At 38.9% G+C, this 18,869-nt stretch overlaps 1 pseudogene; it reads right to left on the reverse strand.

Moving 5' to 3' along the window:
- Positions 1 to 943: 943 nt before the first annotated feature.
- The window catches only part of LOC125157052 (40S ribosomal protein S24-like), a 35,777-nt pseudogene continuing 17,851 nt past the window's right edge, over positions 944 to 18,869 (reverse strand).

Raw genomic sequence — 18,869 nt, forward strand, 5'->3', positions numbered from 1 at the left:
AGTAGATGATGTAAGTCTTCTGCCTGTGGATCTGTAGAATTGATATTTTGAAGTTTTACAGTCCATGAACATAATAGATCTCTCAATCTCCTTATGTTTTCTTTAATTTTTGCCATCAATATATTTTAATTTTCAGTATAGAGACTTTACACAACTTTTCTCAAATTTGTTCTTCAATATTATTATGCTGATGTTATTTATAAACAATATAAGTTTTCTTTCCCAATTTGCTTTCTCCTAGAATAAAATACAATTGATTGTTCTTTACTGACCTATTAAATTAATAATTTAATTGATAATATTTTAACTCCCATCTCATTGCATTCATTAGGACCTCTAGGGCAATGATGAAATAGAAATGAGAGTGAAATCTTTATCTGATTTTTAGTTTAGGGACCAAATGGCCATTATTTCACCATTACATATGATTTTCTTTTGGATGCTATTTATCGAATCATATCACATATTTACTTCTGTTCCTAATTTGCCAAGAGGTTTTTATCAAAATTATGTGCTGGATATTATCAAATGCTTTCTTTACATTTCCTAAAATGGTTGATTGTTATTTTTTTAACCTTTCTTCTGTTAATGTGGTAAGTAAAGTTCTAAAATCAATCTTAAAAAAGATCTTCTATACTTGGAATAAACTTGCCATGGTCCATTTTACACGATATAGGATTCAGTTTATAACTTTTTGTTTAAAGTTTTGCACTTATGTTCTTGAATGATATTGGCATATAATCATGTTTCATAATTTTTGGTTTTGGTCAGGTATTGGTGCTGAAAGTATGGTGATTTCATTAGGTAATTGAGCTTTTCTCTCTTTTTATTGTTATTATTTTTTAACTTCTTAGTTTATTAATCCTCTGATGAAAAATCTGCACAGTCTCTGCAGAAAAAGTCACTACAGAATCTTTACTCTTCCTTTTGTCCAATCTCCAGCTTACTTTTTATTGGCACCAACATGGGCTTTCACAGTCCCCCTGACTTTCTTTATTCTGCTCTTGTGTTCCTTTCTCTGTTTTCTTGAGCTCTTTTTCTTTTCATACAGGCCGTGTCTTGAAAGTCTATGTTTGGGTTCATTTTTCTTTGCATCATCCATGGAATCATAAATCATGGCAAAACCAGTTGTCTTCCCACCACCAAAATGGGTTCTGATTCAAATACAAAGATGATATCTGGTGTGGTCTTCTACATTTTGGTTAGTTTTTCCCTGAATATTCTGTTTTAGGTACTGTTGCCTTTCTGAGGTGAAGAACATCAATGACCATCTGTTTCTGGTGATGTAGTCGGTTGGTCTTGAACTTTCTGATCTGGATAGTTAGTGTGTTATTCGTGATGGTGGCCAACTTTCAAGCAGTGAGGGAGGAATAGAGCTCCCTCTTTTTATTTTTATTTTATTTTTATTTTTTTTTATGAAATTTATTGACAAATTGGTTTCCATACAACACCCAGTGCTCATCCCAAAAGGTGCCCTCCTCAATACCCATCACCCACCCTCTCCTCCCTCCCACCCCCCATCAACCCTCAGTTTGTTCTCAGTTTTTAACAGTCTCTTATGCTTTGGCTCTCTCCCATTCTAACCTCTTTTTTTTTTTTTTCCTTCCCCTCCCCCATGGGTTCCTGTTAAGTTTCTCAGGATCCATATAAGAGTGAAACCATATGGTATCTGTCTTTCTCTGTATGGCTTATTTCACTTAGCATCACACTCTCCAGTTCCATCCACGTTGCTACAAAAGGCCATATTTCATTTTTTCTCATTGCCACGTAATATTCCATTGTGTATATAAACCACAATTTCTTTATCCATTCATCAGTTGATGGACATTTAGGCTCTTTCCATAATTTGGCTATTGTTGAGAGTGCTGCTATGAACATTGGGGTACAAGTGGCCCTATGCATCAGTACTCCTGTATCCCTTGGATAAATTCCTAGCAGTGCTATTGCTGGGTCATAGGGTAGGTCTATTTTTAATTTTCTGAGGAACCTCCACACTGCTTTCCAGAGCGGCTGCACCAATTTGCATTCCCACCAACAGTGCAAGAGGGTTCCCGTTTCTCCACATCCTCTCCAGCATCTATAGTCTCCTGATTTGTTCATTTTGGCCACTCTGACTGGCGTGAGGTGATACCTGAGTGTGGTTTTGATTTGTATTTCCCTGATAAGGAGCGACGCTGAACATCTTTTCATGTGCCTGTTGGCCATCCGGATGTCTTCTTTAGAGAAGTGTCTATTCATGTTTTCTGCCCATTTCTTCACTGGGTTATTTGTTTTTTGGGTGTGGAGTTTGGTGAGCTCTTTATAGATTTTGGATACTAGCCCTTTGTCCGACATGTCATTTGCGAATATCTTTTCCCATTCCGTTGGTTGTCTTTTAGTTTTGTTGGTTGTTTCCTTTGCTGTGCAGAAGCTTTTTATCTTCATAAAGTCCCAGTAATTCACTTTTTCTTTTAATTCCCTTGCCTTTTGGGATGTGTCGAGTAAGAGATTGCTACGGCTGAGGTCAGAGAGGTCTTTTCCTGCTTTCTCCTCTAAGGTTTTGATGGTTTCCTGTCTCACATTCAGGTCCTTTATCCATTTTGAGTTTATTTTTGTGAATGGTGTGAGAAAGTGGTCTAGTTTCAACCTTCTGCATGTTGCTGTCCAGTTCTCCCAGCACCATTTGTTAAAGAGGCTGTCTTTTTTCCATTGGATGTTCTTTCCTGCTTTGTCAAAGATGAGTTGGCCATACGTTTGTGGGTCTAGTTCTGGGGTTTCTATTCTATTCCATTGGTCTATGTGTCTGTTTTTGTGCCAATACCATGCTGTCTTGATGATGACAGCTTTGTAGTAGAGGCTAAAGTCTGGGATTGTGATGCCTCCTGCTTTGGTCTTCTTCTTCAAAATTCCTTTGGCTATTCGGGGCCTTTTGTGGTTCCATATGAATTTTAGGATTGCTTGTTCTAGTTTCGAGAAGAATGCTGGTGCAATTTTGATTGGGATTGCATTGAATGTGTAGATAGCTTTGGGTAGTATTGACATTTTGACAATATTTATTTTTCCAATCCATGAGCAGGGAATGTCTTTCCATTTCTTTAAATCTTCTTCAATTTCCTTCAGAAGCTTTCTATAGTTTTCAGCATACAGATCCTTTACATCTTTGGTTAGATTTATTCCTAGGTATTTTATGCTTCTTGGTGCAATTGTGAATGGGATCAGTTTCTTTATTTGTCTTTCTGTTGCTTCATTGTTAGTGTATAAGAATGCAACTGATTTCTGTACATTGATTTTGTATCCTGCAACTTTGCTGAATTCCTGTATCAGTTCTAGCAGACTTTTGGTGGAGTCTATCGGATTTTCCATGTATAATATCATGTCATCTGCAAAAAGCGAAAGCTTGACTTCATCTTTGCCAATTTTGATGCCTTTGATTTCCTTTTGTTGTCTGATTGCTGATGCTAGAACTTCCAGCACTATGTTAAACAGCAGCGGTGAGAGTGGGCATCCTTGTCGTGTTCCTGATCTCAGGGAAAAAGCTCTCAGTTTTTCCCCGTTGAGGATGATGTTAGCTGTGGGCTTTTCATAAATGGCTTTTATGATCTTTAAGTATGTTCCTTCTATCCCGACTTTCTCAAGGGTTTTTATTAAGAAAGGGTGCTGGATTTTGTCAAAGGCCTTTTCTGCATCGATTGACAGGATCATATGGTTCTTCTCTTTTTTTTTGTTAATGTGATGTATCACGTTGATTGATTTGCGAATGTTGAACCAGCCCTGCATCCCAGGAATGAATCCCACTTGATCATGGTGAATAATTCTTTTTATATGCCGTTGAATTCGATTTGCTAGTATCTTATTGAGAATTTTTGCATCCATATTCATCAGGGATATTGGCCTGTAGTTCTCTTTTTTTACTGGGTCTCTGTCTGGTTTAGGAATCAAAGTAATACTGGCTTCATAGAATGAGTCTGGAAGTTTTCCTTCCCTTTCTATTTCTTGGAATAGCTTGAGAAGGATAGGTATTATCTCTGCTTTAAACGTCTGGTAGAACTCCCCTGGGAAGCCATCTGGTCCTGGACTCTTATATGTTGGGAGATTTTTGATAACTGATTCAATTTCTTCGCTGGTTATGGGTCTGTTCAAGCTTTCTATTTCCTCCTGATTGAGTTTTGGAAGAGTGTGGGTGTTCAGGAATTTGTCCATTTCTTCCAGGTTGTCCAATTTGTTGGCATATAATTTTTCATAGTATTCCCTGATAATTGTTTGCATCTCTGAGGGATTGGTTGTAATCATTCCATTTTCATTCATGATTTTATCTATTTGGGTCATCTCCCTTTTCTTTTTGAGAAGCCTGGCTAGAGGTTTGTCAATTTTGTTTATTTTTTCAAAAAACCAACTCTTGGTTTCGTTGATCTGCTCTACCGTTTTTTTAGATTCTATATTGTTTATTTCTGCTCTGATCTTTATTATTTCTCTTCTTCCGCTGGGTTTAGGCTGCCTTTGCTGTTCTGCTTCTAGTTCCTTTAGGTGTGCTGTTAGATTTTGTATTTGGGATTTTTCTTGTTTCTTGAGATAGGCCTGGATTGCAATGTATTTTCCTCTCAGGACTGCCTTTGCTGCGTCCCAAAGCGTTTGGATTGTTGTATTTTCATTTTCGTTTGTTTCCATATATTTTTTAATTTCTTCTCTAATTGCCTGGTTGACCCACTCATTCTTTAGTAGGGTGTTCTTTAACCTCCATGCTTTTGGAGGTTTTCCAGACTTTTTTCTGTGGTTGATTTCAAGCTTCATAGCACTGTGGTCTGAAAGGAAGCATGGTATAATTTCAATTCTTGTAAACTTATGAAGGGCTGTTTTGTGACCCAGTATATGATCTATCTTGGAGAATGTTCCATGTGCACTCGAGAAGAAAGTATATTCTGTTGCTTTGGGGTGCAGAGTTCTAAATATATCTGTCAAGTCCATCTGATCCAATGTCTCATTCAGGGCCCTTGTTTCTTTATTGACCGTGTGTCTAGATGATCTATCCATTTCTGTAAGTGGGGTGTTAAAGTCCCCTGCAATGACCACATTCTTATCAATAAGGTTGCTTATGTCTATGAGTAATTGTTTTATATATTTGGGGGCTCCGGTATTCGGCGCATAGACATTTATAATTGTTAGCTCTTCCTGATGGATAGACCCTGTAACTATTATATAATGTCCTTCTTCATCTCTTGTTACAGCCTTTAATTTAAAGTCTAGTTTGTCTGATATAAGTATGGCTACTCCAGCTTTCTTTTGGCTTCCAGTCGCATGATAAATAGTTCTCCATCCCCTCACTCTCAATCTAAAGGTGTCCTCAGGTCTAAAATGAGTCTCTTGTAGACAGCAAATAGATGGGTCTTGTTTTTTTATCCATTCTGATACCCTGTCTTTTGGTTGGCGCATTTAATCCATTTACATTCAGTGTTATTATAGAAAGATACGGGTTTAGAGTCATTGTGATATCTGTATGTTTTATGCTTGTAGTGATGTCTCTGGGACTTTGTCTCACAGGGTCCCCCTTAGGATCTCTTGTAGGGCTGGTTTAGTGGTGACAAATTCCTTCAGTTTTTGTTTGGGAAGACCTTTATCTCTCCTTCTATTCTAAATGACAGACTTGCTGGATAAAGGATTCTTGGCTGCATATTTTTTCTGTCTAGCACCCTGAAAATCTCGTGCCAATTCTTTCTGGCCTGCCAAGTTTCAAAAGAGAGATCAGTCACGAGTCTTATAGGTCTCCCTTTATATGTGAGGGCACGTTTACCCCTTGCTGCTTTCAGAATTTTCTCTTTATCCTTGTATTTTGCCAGTTTCACTATGATATGTCGTGCAGAAGATCGATTCAAGTTACGTCTGAAGGGAGTTCTCTGTGCCTCTTGGATTTCAATGCCTTTTTCCTTCCCCAGTTCAGGGAAGTTCTCAGCTATTATTTCTTCAAGTACCCCTTCAGCACCTTTCCCTCTCTCTTCCTCCTCTGGGATACCAATTATGCGTATATTATTTCTTTTTAGTGTATCACTTAGTTCTCTAATTTTCCCCTCATACTCCTGGATTTTTTTATCTCTCTTTTTCTCAGCTTCCTCTTTTTCCATAACTTTATCTTCTAGTTCACCTATTCTCTCCTCTGCCTCTTCAAACCGAGCCGTGGTGGTTTCCATTTTGTTATGCATTTCGTTTAAAGCATTTTTCAGCTCCTCGTGACTGTTCCTTAGTCCCTTGATCTCTGTAGCAAGAGATTCTCTGCTGTCCTGTATACTGTTTTCAAGCCCAGCGATTAATTTTATGACTATTATTCTAAATTCACTTTCTGTTATATTATTTAAATCCTTTTTGATCAGCTCATTAGCTGTTGTTATTTCCTGGAGATTCTTCTGAGGGGAATTCTTCCGCTTGGTCATTTTGGATAGTCCCTGGCGTGGTGAGGACCTGCAGGGCACTTCCCCTGTGCTGTGGTGTATAACTGGAGTTGGTGGGCGGGGCCGCAGTCAGACCCGATGTCTGCCCCCAGCCCACCGCTGGGGCCACAGTCAGACTGGTGTGTGCCTTCTCTTCCCCTCTCCTAGGGGCGGGATTCACTGTGGGGTGGCGTGGCTCGTCTGGGCTACTTGCACCCTGCCAGGCTTGTGATGCTGGGGATCTGGCGTATTAGCTGGGGTGGGTAGGCAAGGTGCACGGGGGCAGGAGGGGCAGGCTTAGATCGCTTCTCCTTAGGTGATCCACTTCAGGAGGGGCCCTGTGGCAGCGGGAGGGAGTCAGATCCACTGCCGGAGGTTTGGCTCCACAGAAGTGCAGAGTTGGGTGTTTGCGCGGAGCGAGCAAGTTCCCTGGCAGGAACTGGTTCTCTTTGGGATTTCGGCTGGGGGATGGGCCGGGGAGATGGCACTGGCAAGCGCCTTTGTTCCCCACCAAACTGAGCTCTGTCGTCAGGGGGCTCAGCAGCTCTCCCTCCCTTTGTCCTCCAGCCTTCCCGCTTTCCAAGCAGAGCTGTTAACTTATGACCTCCCAGACGCTAAGTTGCGCTTGTTGTGGGAACACAGTCCGTCAGGCCCCTCCGCTTTTGCAAGCCCGACTCGGGGGCTCTGCTTGGCCGGCGAGCCGCCCCTCCGCCCCTGCTCCCTCCCGCCAGTCCGTGGAGAGCGCACCGCCTCGCCGCCCTTCCTACCCTCTTCCGTGGGCCTCTCGTCTGCGTTTGGCTCCGGCAACTCCATTCTGCTAATCCTCTGGCAGTTTTCTGGGTTATTTAGGCAGGTGTAGATGGAATCTAAGTGATCAGCAGGACGTGCGGTGAGCCCAGCGTCCTCCTAAGCCGCCATCTTCGAGCTCCCTCTTTTTAAATGTAAACTGTGTAAGAGTTAAAGATTGCTGATATGATATATTTATGAATCCTTAAATGTTTGGTAAAATTCTCCAGGAAAGGTTCCTGAGCCTGGAGGTTTCTTGGTGGGAACATAATTACAAATTCAATTCCTTTAATAGATTTTTTAAATCTTTTTTATTTTGAGAAAGAGAGTGTGGGGGGGGGGGTGAGAGGCAGAGGGAGAGAGAGAGAATCTTAAGGAGGCTGAATGCCCAGGGTGGGGTGGGGGTCTGGATTCCATGACCATGAGATCATGACCTCATCCAAAGTCAAGAGTCAGATGTTTAATCGACTGAGCCACCCAGGCACCCTTCCTTTTATAGTTTAAAGTTAGGTAAAAATCTGTCTATTTTGCAGGTTAGGAACAGTTTTTCCTCCATACTTCTAGATTATTTGGCTTGTGTAATAATTAAATTGATGTAAGACAGGTTTAATGGGAGAAATACAAATTTAGTTTTGTATATATGGGAGCTTCATAAAAATATGATGTCTCATGACAATCAGTTACAGCCTTATATGCCATCCTGAGTTAAGCAATGGGAAAGGGGCTCTTTGCTCCAAAGAGTAGGAGGGCAATTCACAGGAGCATTAAAAGAGCGTATGTTTAGTGATTAGATGTTTGTCTTGACATACAGATAGACATTCATATCAAAGTTATCTCTGGTAATAGCTCTCTTTCTGGGGGGCAAAGACCGTATCTAAATTCTTTTAGGTCGTTAAGGGAGAGGTAAAAGTTTTTGAGTGTACGTGGTCTTGATTGCTCTCAGCCCCAAATAATCCACATGCTAAAGTGGCATATTTCAGATTCATGTATTTTGCTTCCCTTCAATTTTAACTAAATTTTCTTTTTGTTTAATATTTTCATGACTTTTTTTAAAACTTCTTGAGAGAAATGACTAGATCAGATCACCTTTTTTTAAAGCTCCAAATAGTAGATATTTTAGGCTTGTGACCAATACAGTCTTTTTCACAATTACTCATCTCTTCTATTGTATTTCAAAGGCACCCATAGGCAATACTTAAGTGAGCTTGACTGTATTTTCCTAAGAATGTTAACAAAAACAGGTGACTGTCCTGTGGGCCATTGTTTGTTAGCTCTTTACCTCCATCATTGATTTTTCAGCCTTTTTTCCCTAAGTTATGCATTTAAGATTATGAATTTTTCTCTAAACCTCAACTTTTAATATAGCTTATTTTCATTATTATGTAGTTCAAAATATTAAAGATTTCACTGAGATTTCTTTTTTGCCCCATGGTTATTTTGAACTGTATAGCTTAGTTTCAATACATGTAAGGGTTTTTAAAGTTACATTTTGTTGTTTTCTAGATTAATTCCACTGTGGGCAGAGAGCATGTTCTATGTAATTTAAAGCTTAATGGTCATTTTTGGTATAATTTTGTAAAATTCCACATAACTCTTTAGTTCATTGTGCTGTTTATATGTACTAATTAGGTGTAATTTGTTAACAATTTTATTTATAATGTCTCTATTTTATTTGTTTTCTTATTTATCAGTAAGCGAGATAATTGTGTTCAAAATTTCCCACTATGGATGTGAATTTGTCCATTTTCATTCTGTGTGTGTATGTGTGGTTTTATATTTTTCCCCCAATTTTATTGATATATAATAGAATACAGCATTTGTATGAGCTTACAGTGTACAGCATAATGACTTGTCTTACATGTATTGTGAAATCCACAAGTTTAGTTCACATCCATTATCTCATGTAGATACACAAAAAGAAAAGGAAAAGAAATATTTTTTGTGACCTGGAAATTTTCATGTTTACTCTTTTAATGTACCATTCAGCAGTGTTAACTATAGCCATACTGTTATATATTACGTCCCTATTATTTATTTCTCTTCTAACAGGAAATCTGTGCCTTTTGACCACCTTTTTTTCCATTTTCAATACTGTGAAATTTTCCTTCCATATTTTGAAGCTATGCTAATGGTTCCTATGAGTTTAGAACTGTGTTATCTTCTTAATGGATTGACTCCTTTATTGTAATGAAGCATCCCTCTCTATCTTTGGCGTTAGTTCTTTTCTTTAAGTTTACTCCCCTGAGTTTTACATAGTATTATAGTAGACTAGCTGTGTCAGCTTCCTTTTGTTTTAAGTGTGCATGGCATATCTTTTTCATCTTTCTACTTTCAACTTTCTGTTTTCTTCTATTTAAGATGTGTTTCCTTTAAGAAGCATATATATTTGTATTTAGTTTGACAATTGTTTAGCTGGAATATCTTGTTTGTTTAGATTCTCTATAATCAGTACATATATTTTCATTTAAATCTATATTCCTCAACCCATCCAATGTCTTCCATCCATTTTAAGTTCTTGTCTTCTTTCTTATCTTGCCTTCTTTTGGATTTACTATCCATTTTGTATTTTTTATTTTTTCCATTTTCTTTTGCATGCTCACTATATACTTTTTAATTATTTTGTTAATGGCTACCCTAGATATTACAGCATCTATCCATGGTTTCTTCTGACCTTCAAATACAATAACTCCATTTATTATTTTCCAACTTGTGTGCTGTTTGAATTGTGTGTTTTAAATTCAGAAATATGTATATTTTTAATTTTAATGTTTATTTATTTTTGAGAGACAGAGCATGAGCATGAGCACGGGAGGGGCAGAGAGAGAGGGAGTCATAGAATCTGAAGCAGGCTCCAGGCTCTGAGCTGTCAACACAGAGCCCCATGTGGGGCTTGAACTCACAAACTGTGAGATCATGGCCTGAGCCAAAATCGGATGCTTAACTGACTGAACCACCCAGGTGCTCCTAAATTCAGAAATATTTTAAACTCAATCAGATATTATTATCATTGTTGTTGTTTACAGTCAATAGTCCTCTGGATTTACCCCAAAATTTCTGCTTTCCCAGCTCCTCCTTTCTTCCTTTATTTCTTTGTTTGTATCTGGGATTATTTTCCTTCTTCCTGAAGAGCATCCTTTTAGTATTTCCCTCAGTGTAAGTCTGGGTGGTGAAAAACCAATTTTGGTTTGGGTTTATAATTATTTTCTTTTGGCATTTTGAGATTACTGTTTGCTTTTCTCTAGATTTTGTTGTCTTTGTTGAGGTAAGCAGAAAATATGATTATTAACATGCTGGACATCATCTATTCTTCTTCTTTTTTTATTTCTTGAGATAAAACTTTTTAAACCATTTTAATATATACAATTTCATAGTTTTTAGTATTCTGATTTCCTCTAAGGCTTTTTTCATCAGTTTTACTATGAGTGGTTTTAATTATTATATTTCCTGTTTCAAATTCATAGGGCATTTTGAATCATTTATTTGATGTCTTTCTCTAGTTTCAGAATGTGTTCAGTCATATCTCCTCTATTCTTTATTTTCTCTTCCCCTCTTGAGACTTACTTTATTTTTTTCCCACTCTTTTGTCTCTTCATGGTTCTTTTTGCCTATTTTTTAATGACCTATTTTATAGTTTACTGAATTTCTTTTCAGATATATTGTCATTTACTATTAAATTCATCATATGAATTTGTAATTATGGTTGCTGTATTTTTAGTTTTAGAAATTTTATTTTTTATGCTTTCTAGTTTTCTCCACACATTCTTGGCATTTTTCTTTTATTTCATTGAATATATTCACCATGCTTATTAAAAAGATCTGTGTCTGATATCTCCATTAATTTTATTTTCTGATATTTCTTTTTATTTTATCTATCATTTTTTAATATTTTTTCCTCATCTGTGTACTGTTCTTTGATTTAGTGATGGATATTGTACATAAAAAACTGTAGAAGGAGTGCCTGGGTGGCTCAGTTGGTTAAGTGTCCGACTTCAGCTCAGGTTATGATCTCATGGCTTGTAGGTTGGAGCCCTGTGTCAGGCTCTATGCTGACAGTTCAGAGCCTGGAGCCTGCTTCAGATTCTGTGTCTCCCTTGCTCTCTGCCCCTCCCCCACTCACACTCTGTCTGTCTCTCTCTCTCTCTCTCTCTCTTAGAAATAAATAAGCATTTAAAAAATTAATTAAAAATAGACATTAAAAAACTATAGAAAGCATTTGAGCCCTGAAATGACAGTATCTTCCTTAGGCACCCCTCCTCCCACCCCACTCTTTTTAGCTAACAGATGGCTATCGGAACTCACAGTCCTGGATCATCTTAATCCAATTTCAGTGACTAGTAGGCATACATTCTGAGTGATTTGGTCTATTTATAAATTCATCCCTTATTCCTAGGATTTAAACCTTTGTGGCCCCAACGTAAAGCTTTTATCAGCATGCACTCCCTCCTCCACAGTAGTCTCTGGACTTTAGTTTTTGTCCCACAACCTCTTCAGATTTTCAAGTGTATTATTTAGTTTTCAGCTTCTAAGCTGTGTGTTCCAGAATGAAAGGTCCAGGTCACCTGTCTTGTTTTTCTTCTCCTTTTATATCTTTATTCTACAAGTTTTAACCACCTTGTTAATTCTCCAACTTAGAGATAACTGTTCAAATATTTATGCCAGGTTTCCTGGTTGTTTTGGGGGAAAGATTGTCCTTAATACCTAGTTTACCTTTATATGAAGTAGAAATCTGCTATTTGTTTTTAAAATGTCTTCTTGGCCAAATTAAAAAAAAAAACTTAGAAACTTTTATCAGATCTTCAGAGTCTTTTTGTGGAAATTTTGCTTATGCATGAAATTCAGTTTTAATAGCCACTAATTAAGATGATACAAAAGAAATATAGGCTCCTGTCCTTCTGACTAAGGAGCTTTATTTTCAGTTACTAAGTCCTACTTTCCATGGCTTGAAGTAGTTAGTGATTTGTAGTATATTCCTTTTGTTGTTGTTGTTGTTGTGTTGTTGTTATTATTACATGGGGCTCAAACTTAGAACCCTGAGATCAAGAATCACATGCTCTACTGACTGAGCCAGCCAGGCACTTCTGTAGAATATTGTTTTTATGCTAGGCTTTGATTGGGTGGATAACCTCCACATAGTAGTTGAGAATTCACATAGAAGTTAAGAGCTGGAGCTAGGGTTTGGTAGATGGAGATCACTAGAGGGAGGGAGAAGGGTATTGCTTGTATGGAACCACATAAGCTAGGGTTTAGTCACCACTGAACCTATTTAATTCATACCATGGTGACTGAATAGTTTATCCCTTAATCCTTCTTTCCCTTGATTTGTTGTTAATACTAATCAGGCTGTGCTGGAAGCTTGGGAATTCATTGGTGCACATTGTAAAACATGTGTTAATTTGATTGCCTGTGATTTCTGTAGCAGACCCAGGAGTGCAGCAAACATACAGGTGATTGTATAAAGTCTGCATAGTCCCCCAGTTGGGTATTTTACAATCAGCTCTACCTCAAGAGTATCTCAGTTAATCTAGCTGTTTTCTTCTAATACTCAGTTGGAGAATCCTGCGTACTCACTATCCCTTGTGTTAGTACCTGAGTGAGACGACTGTGAGTATAACCCTAAAGCATAAGCCACACTGGTAAAGATTAAGAAGGGCCCACATTGTACCTGCCTATTCAGCATGCTGATTTCACCTGCCTGAAGTGACTGCTTTTTGGAGCTCAGTATTTTTTCTTGTGAATTTGCCAGAGATGCATGAGGCATCTTGGTCAACTCCTCAGGGTCTAGAGCCTGTATCTTTGAGGCTCTCTGTGGCTCTGTATCTCTGGTGGGTGTGAGGAAAGGAGGCAAGGTAGTATAGTGACCATGAACTTAATTTCATAAACTCAGTTGTACAAGATATATTTTATGTGTTTCCTGTAAGTCCAATTTAATCTATTCTGAGCATCCAGTTTATCAGGCTGGTTGGAAATTCAGTCTAAATTATTATTGGTCTTTTTCCTATCACTTTACCCTCCTACGTTGTGTTATGGTCCTGAGAGTCTAGCGCCAAACAGGACATGCAGTAAGGAGGTTGATCTTTTGTTTGTACTGATGTACTCCTCATACATACACTGACCCACTCCTCATCCAAGCCTGCATCATCTCTTGAAGGTAAGGTCCACTGTGGCTTCCATGGATTTTTGCTGAGTTTTAGAGCCTCTAGGATTTAGCATCTTTGTAGACCTCTGGGCACATATTTTCCTCTGAGGTCTTTTTTTTTTTTTAATCATTTTTAAGGTTTATGTTTGAGAGAGAGAGAGTGCAAGCAGCAGAGAGGTCGAGAAAAGGGGAGACACAGAACCAGAAGCAGGCTCCAGGCTCTGAACTGTCAGCACAGAGCCTGACATGGGGCTTGAACTCACTAGCCATGTGATCACGACCTGTGGGGAAGTTGGATGCTTAACCGACTGAGCCACCCAGGCGCCCCTCCTCTGAAGTCTTGATGCCATGACAGGATGCTTTGAGGGAGAGAGCACCCAAACATGGTTCCCACTTCAGTCTCTTAGAATTTTTTGTTCATTTGTGGAAGCAAAGGTGAACGTGTAACGAAAGTGCTCTGAAGTTACCTTGAAACTGTAAACATCTCTTTCTTCCACTGGATGAAAGGGGGCTGTGGGAAGCTGTCAACTCTAAGACACAGAGGTACGGAGACTGGACTTTATAATCATTAGTTGATTTCCTGATTACCTATTGGGTGTCAGATCCTGTGCAATGAATAAAATTTACTTTGTGTTCTCAGGGAGGTGATGTTCCTAGTGGGGGAATAAAGAATATAGTCGAAAAAGGGGTTCTTATTACTAATGACCTCAACTTCCCAGGCAACCATCTTAACTCTTCGCTCTCAAATTGCCTTTTTAAAGTTCCACTGGTAATTATGAGTCAGTCATTCTTTGGGGGTGTTTGGCCTATAACGGTGGGGATGGCTGAATGTGTCTATTTTTGTACTAGGTGCTCTTGGGCTGTGGCCTCAAAGGATGGAACTGTGTGGCTCAGGCAGTTTTCTGAAATCTGTGGCTTTACAAGACTTCCTGCTGTAGATAAGGACACTGACTTCTCTTATCTGCTTGTCCCTAGGTGCCTCTTTCTGGCGAGATAGTGAATTTACCTGCAGAGTTGGATTGCTTTTATCCCTGAACTATATACTGCAGACACTTGAGATTAGTGCCAGGAGAGGAGAAAGGGTAATTGTTTCTGGGGAAAAGAATTGTGTAGGTAGTAGTTGTTTAAAAAAAAACTGGGGGCTAGAGTGGTAGTTAGTCAAATATGGCTGCCAGACAGCAGAGAAAGAGCCTTTTAGCATCTTTTTCAATGAGCTCTGTACTGACATGCTTTGTACTCTGACAGTTATTCTAGAGAAGAGTGCTTAAAATGTTACAGCCTTTAAAAAAAATTCCTCACCTGTTTTAGTTGTATATCACGTTTTTGTTGAGTCTTCTGGAATGCTAGGGATATCAGGGTTTTATTAATTCAGTGATACTGCATTGTAAATCAGAAAGTTGGCGTTCTTGGCCCATACCGTTTTAATTTTCTAAGCATCTGAGCAAACTACAACTATTACCTCAGAGATATCTGAATGCTCTTCTTGTTAAGTATACATTTATCCTAAAAAACTTGGTTCTGGAGAGAGCCTTTTATGTGCAATTTTGACTTTATATTTTATAAACCCGTATTGATTTTTTTTCCATCTCCATAGAAGTGGGATTCCTTTCTAGAGCTTTAGGCCCTTTAAGAAATGTGAGTACATCTAAATGGAACTTCTAGAAAGAGCCCTTAAAATTGCCCTAATAATTTAGGGGTATCAGGGTTACAAGCATTCCTTTTCAATTAGGCAGAAGGGAATTAATTGTGAGGAAAAAGCGTGTTAAGCCACATTCTCCCAGCAGGAATGGTTAGTTTCTTAAATATCTGTATTCCTGTCACTTGGGATGTACAGTTGACCTTTGAACAATATGAGTTTAAACTGTGTGGGTCCACTTAGATGTGGATTTTTTTTACAGTATTGTAAATGTATATTCTTTATGATTTTAATATTTTTTCTCTGGCTTACTTTAAGAGTACAGTATATCATTCCTATAACCTACATATATGTATTAACTGTTTGTTGTTAGTAAGACTTCTGTTCAACAATAGGCTGTTAGTAGTTATGCTTTTGAGGAGTCAGAAGTTTTATATGGAATTTTGACCACTTAGGGGCTAGAGCTGCTAAGGCCCCTGTTTTTCAAAGGTCCAACAGTATTTATGTGAGAAATAAGCGCAACAGGCATATTTGGGGAGTAGATATAGTAGGTCCTCTGGTCTCTGAGATTTTTCTCACTGGATGGTCCATCTCCTTAGCTTCTTTGGAGACCCCACATGCTTTCTGTATCCTCACAAAACTTGTTTTTAGTAAGAAATCCAAAGTAGGAATTCATAGTAGAGTGTGAATAACTTAACGACTTAACCTGCCCCTCTCCTAAGTCATTTGCATGTGAAAAAGCTGAAAAAGCCCAAAAGAAAGCCTCTCACAGGAGATTTTCAGTTATCAGTTCTTCAGTGGAAAGGGTATTTATTAACAAGTAATATCTTTCTGTCCCTCCTTCTCCCCCCACCCAATATTCAATCGGGGTTCCCCTAGTCTCTTTTAATCTGATGTCTGATATCCACACTGAGTGGCAGTTGAACTGTGGCTGACCAAGTCTCTAACTTGCTCTGTGACACTGTGTGTTGGGGGCAGTGGGGTGGGGGGAGGCTGGTGGTGTGGTGGAGACTGGCCTTGCAAAACAGAGGAGTAGTGATGAGAGAGGAAGTAAGTTTAGCAAATCACATGGACATCCACTTTGGACCTTTTGGAAACACAGGCCTAGTTTCTACTTCTTATAACAAGAATCTTCTGACTCTTTTGATTAAGTAATGTAAAGTATGTAATTTAGTACATTTGGAGACAGGCCAGTGTGGGCCTCTGTATAATTCTTTTTTTTTTTTTAAGTTTATTTATTTTTTTTTGAGGGAAAGAAAGAGCGTGAATACGAGTGGGGGAGGGTCAGGGAGAGAGAGAATCCTGAGCAGGGTCCATGCTGTGCACAGAGACTGACGCAGGGCTCAGACCCACAAACTGCAAAATCATGACCTGAGCTCAAATTAAGAGTATGATGCTTAACCAATTGAGCCACCCAGGTGCCCCTCATTCTGACTTCTTGACTGTATATTCGTGGGATGAATCCTTTACCTTCTGTAGCCTTCAATTCCTCAAATGTAAAATGAGACTCCTGCTTTCCACTGTCCAAAGATGCCACAAAGAACAGATGAAGTAATAGATATAAAAGCATGTTGCAAACCCAAAAGCTATAAAGAGCTATTAAAGCTATATAAAGCTCAGGATAATAGTTTAAGAACATTTAGCTGATATCTTTAACTCCCTTCTCCCTGTTCTTCCCTGATATTACATTGCCTTTCACTTCTTTGTTTGGGAAAGGACACACTAATGTAAAACTGGCGGTATAGTGTGGTTAGACAGAAATAATTGAGTGCCCCTGGGCAGTGACAAAGGGCCCATTGTTTAGGGTGGCCCTGTACTTGCCTTAATGGACTGCTCATCACCTTGAAATTCTTAATTTTTGAATAAAGTGTTCCCACACTTACATTTTGCACTCAGTCTTCTAGATTTTGTAGCTAGCCTTGCTCCAGGGTTGTTCTCTGTTCCTTTGTGGAGTTGGAACCAGAAGTTCCTTTATAACCCACTGGGAGGAGGAGTATATGGAAGTTAGCTGAGAGTCTGGCTGGGAAGTTGGCCAGAGTGGGTTTAATGTCGGTAGTTAAGTAGCTACCTAGACGAGCACTGTGGGGTGGCCGGTCTGGATTGAGGACCAAATGTTAAGCCAAACGTTGTGCTAACAAGTGCTATGGTGGAGCCTAACCAGGAGTGAGGACCATTGGGCCTTGACTATACTAAAAGAAAACAGCTTAGAATTCACCAGCAAATGCTAACAGAGTGAACCGTCACCAGGTGGGCAGGCCCATTGCCACACAGACCCAAGGAATGAGGAAGTCAGAGGAGAGTTATAAGTAACTGTGAGTGATTGTGAGTTTCCCTCTCATTTTCTCCTGCTATAAGCTTATGTAATGGTTACATGGGAAAAGTGGAAGTCAGTGAATTGAGTTCATAAAGCAGTTGTCCATCTCCCTCTCTGCATACTCAAACCTGCATCATGGTTTGTTCTTTCTTTGCCACTGAGTGATGTACTGGAAGCTTCTATAGTTCTGGGATAATTAAAAATCCCCTGGTCACATTTGGCCACAAGAATAGTCTCATTTCAGTAATTAAAATGCCAAGTCCTATGTACTAGTCAATATTGTGAACTTCATTTTGAAGTTAAAACTCATTCCATCTCTGAGCATGGTCAGTTTCAAACTTATCTGTAGTAGACAAGGAACATATTTTCACCTTCACATCTCCTCATTGTGCTCCTCCTTCTCCCAATTTCTGAGCCACATTTTTGAACTCTTTGGGAAGTGGTGGGTGGAAGGATGATACATAAGGAATGAGAAAAGACTTATCTGAAAGGCCTTTCTGTGGTTTGACTTTAATGTACCTATTCGGCAGGTGTTTAAACCTTACTCCTGATTTGTTTTTCTGTTACTATATTCTGTTTTGAGTTATTTGGTGATCTCTACTTCTAGATTCCTTAACAAAGTTAATGTTTGACTTCTGGATTCCTATTAAAGAAGTCCCTCCCACTCAACCAACTCCTAATTCTGATTTAAAAAACAAAAACAAAAACAAAAAACCCAAACCAAATAAAACAAAACAAAAAACCCCTTCATTCACTTGTGCTGAGGTCCCATTGCCCTTTTGTAATGGAGTATTTAAGGAAGCTCACTTCTGATCTATGGTAGGTTGAATAATAGTTTCCCAAAGATTTTAGTGTCCCAGTCTTCTGGAACCTGTGAATATGGTACCTTACTTGATAAAAGAGACTTTGCAGATGTGATTAGGGATTTTGAGATGAGGAGATTATCCTGGGTTATCAGGGAGTTCTCTGTATCATTACAAGGGTTCTTATAATAGGGAGGCTAGAGGTCAAAGGGCAGAGAAGGCAATGTAACAGTGGAAGTAGAGATTCAGGTGCTGTGGCCATAGCCAAGGAATGTTCACCCTCTCTAGAAGTACGAATAGACAAGAATGGATTCTCCCTTTAAGCCTTCCAAAGGAACCAGTTTTGCAAACACCTTTTTTAGCCCTGTAAAACTAATTTTAGACTTCTGACTTTGGTTTAGGGCCCTCAGTTTATGGTAATTGTTACAGGAGCAACAGGAAAGAGCTTCATGTCTAAAAGCAATACAATGCAAAGTTAATGTGGACAGATTGTTAGACTATAGGCTAGTGTTAGTGTGCCATCTTCTCTTCACTCTATTCTTAGAGCAGCTAGCCAGCTGCAACCTGTTGCCCTTTAGATTTCCAAGTAGACACTAGTTTCTTGTGACCCCTAATTTGCAGGGGATGCAAAGTAAGCTCTCTGAATGTTCTTCTTGAGGACCCTCTCACTTGAGTTGAGCTAAGAGGAAAACACCAACTCCCTTCTCTTATGGGGAGAAGGAAGAGAAATGTTACTAGAAATCAACGATCTTTCTGAAAGAGATCATTACTTTCCATTTTCCAGTCCATCGTCAGCATC

The sequence above is a fragment of the Prionailurus viverrinus genome, chromosome X, assembly GCF_022837055.1.
Source record: "Prionailurus viverrinus isolate Anna chromosome X, UM_Priviv_1.0, whole genome shotgun sequence".
Lineage (NCBI taxonomy): Eukaryota > Metazoa > Chordata > Mammalia > Carnivora > Felidae > Prionailurus > Prionailurus viverrinus.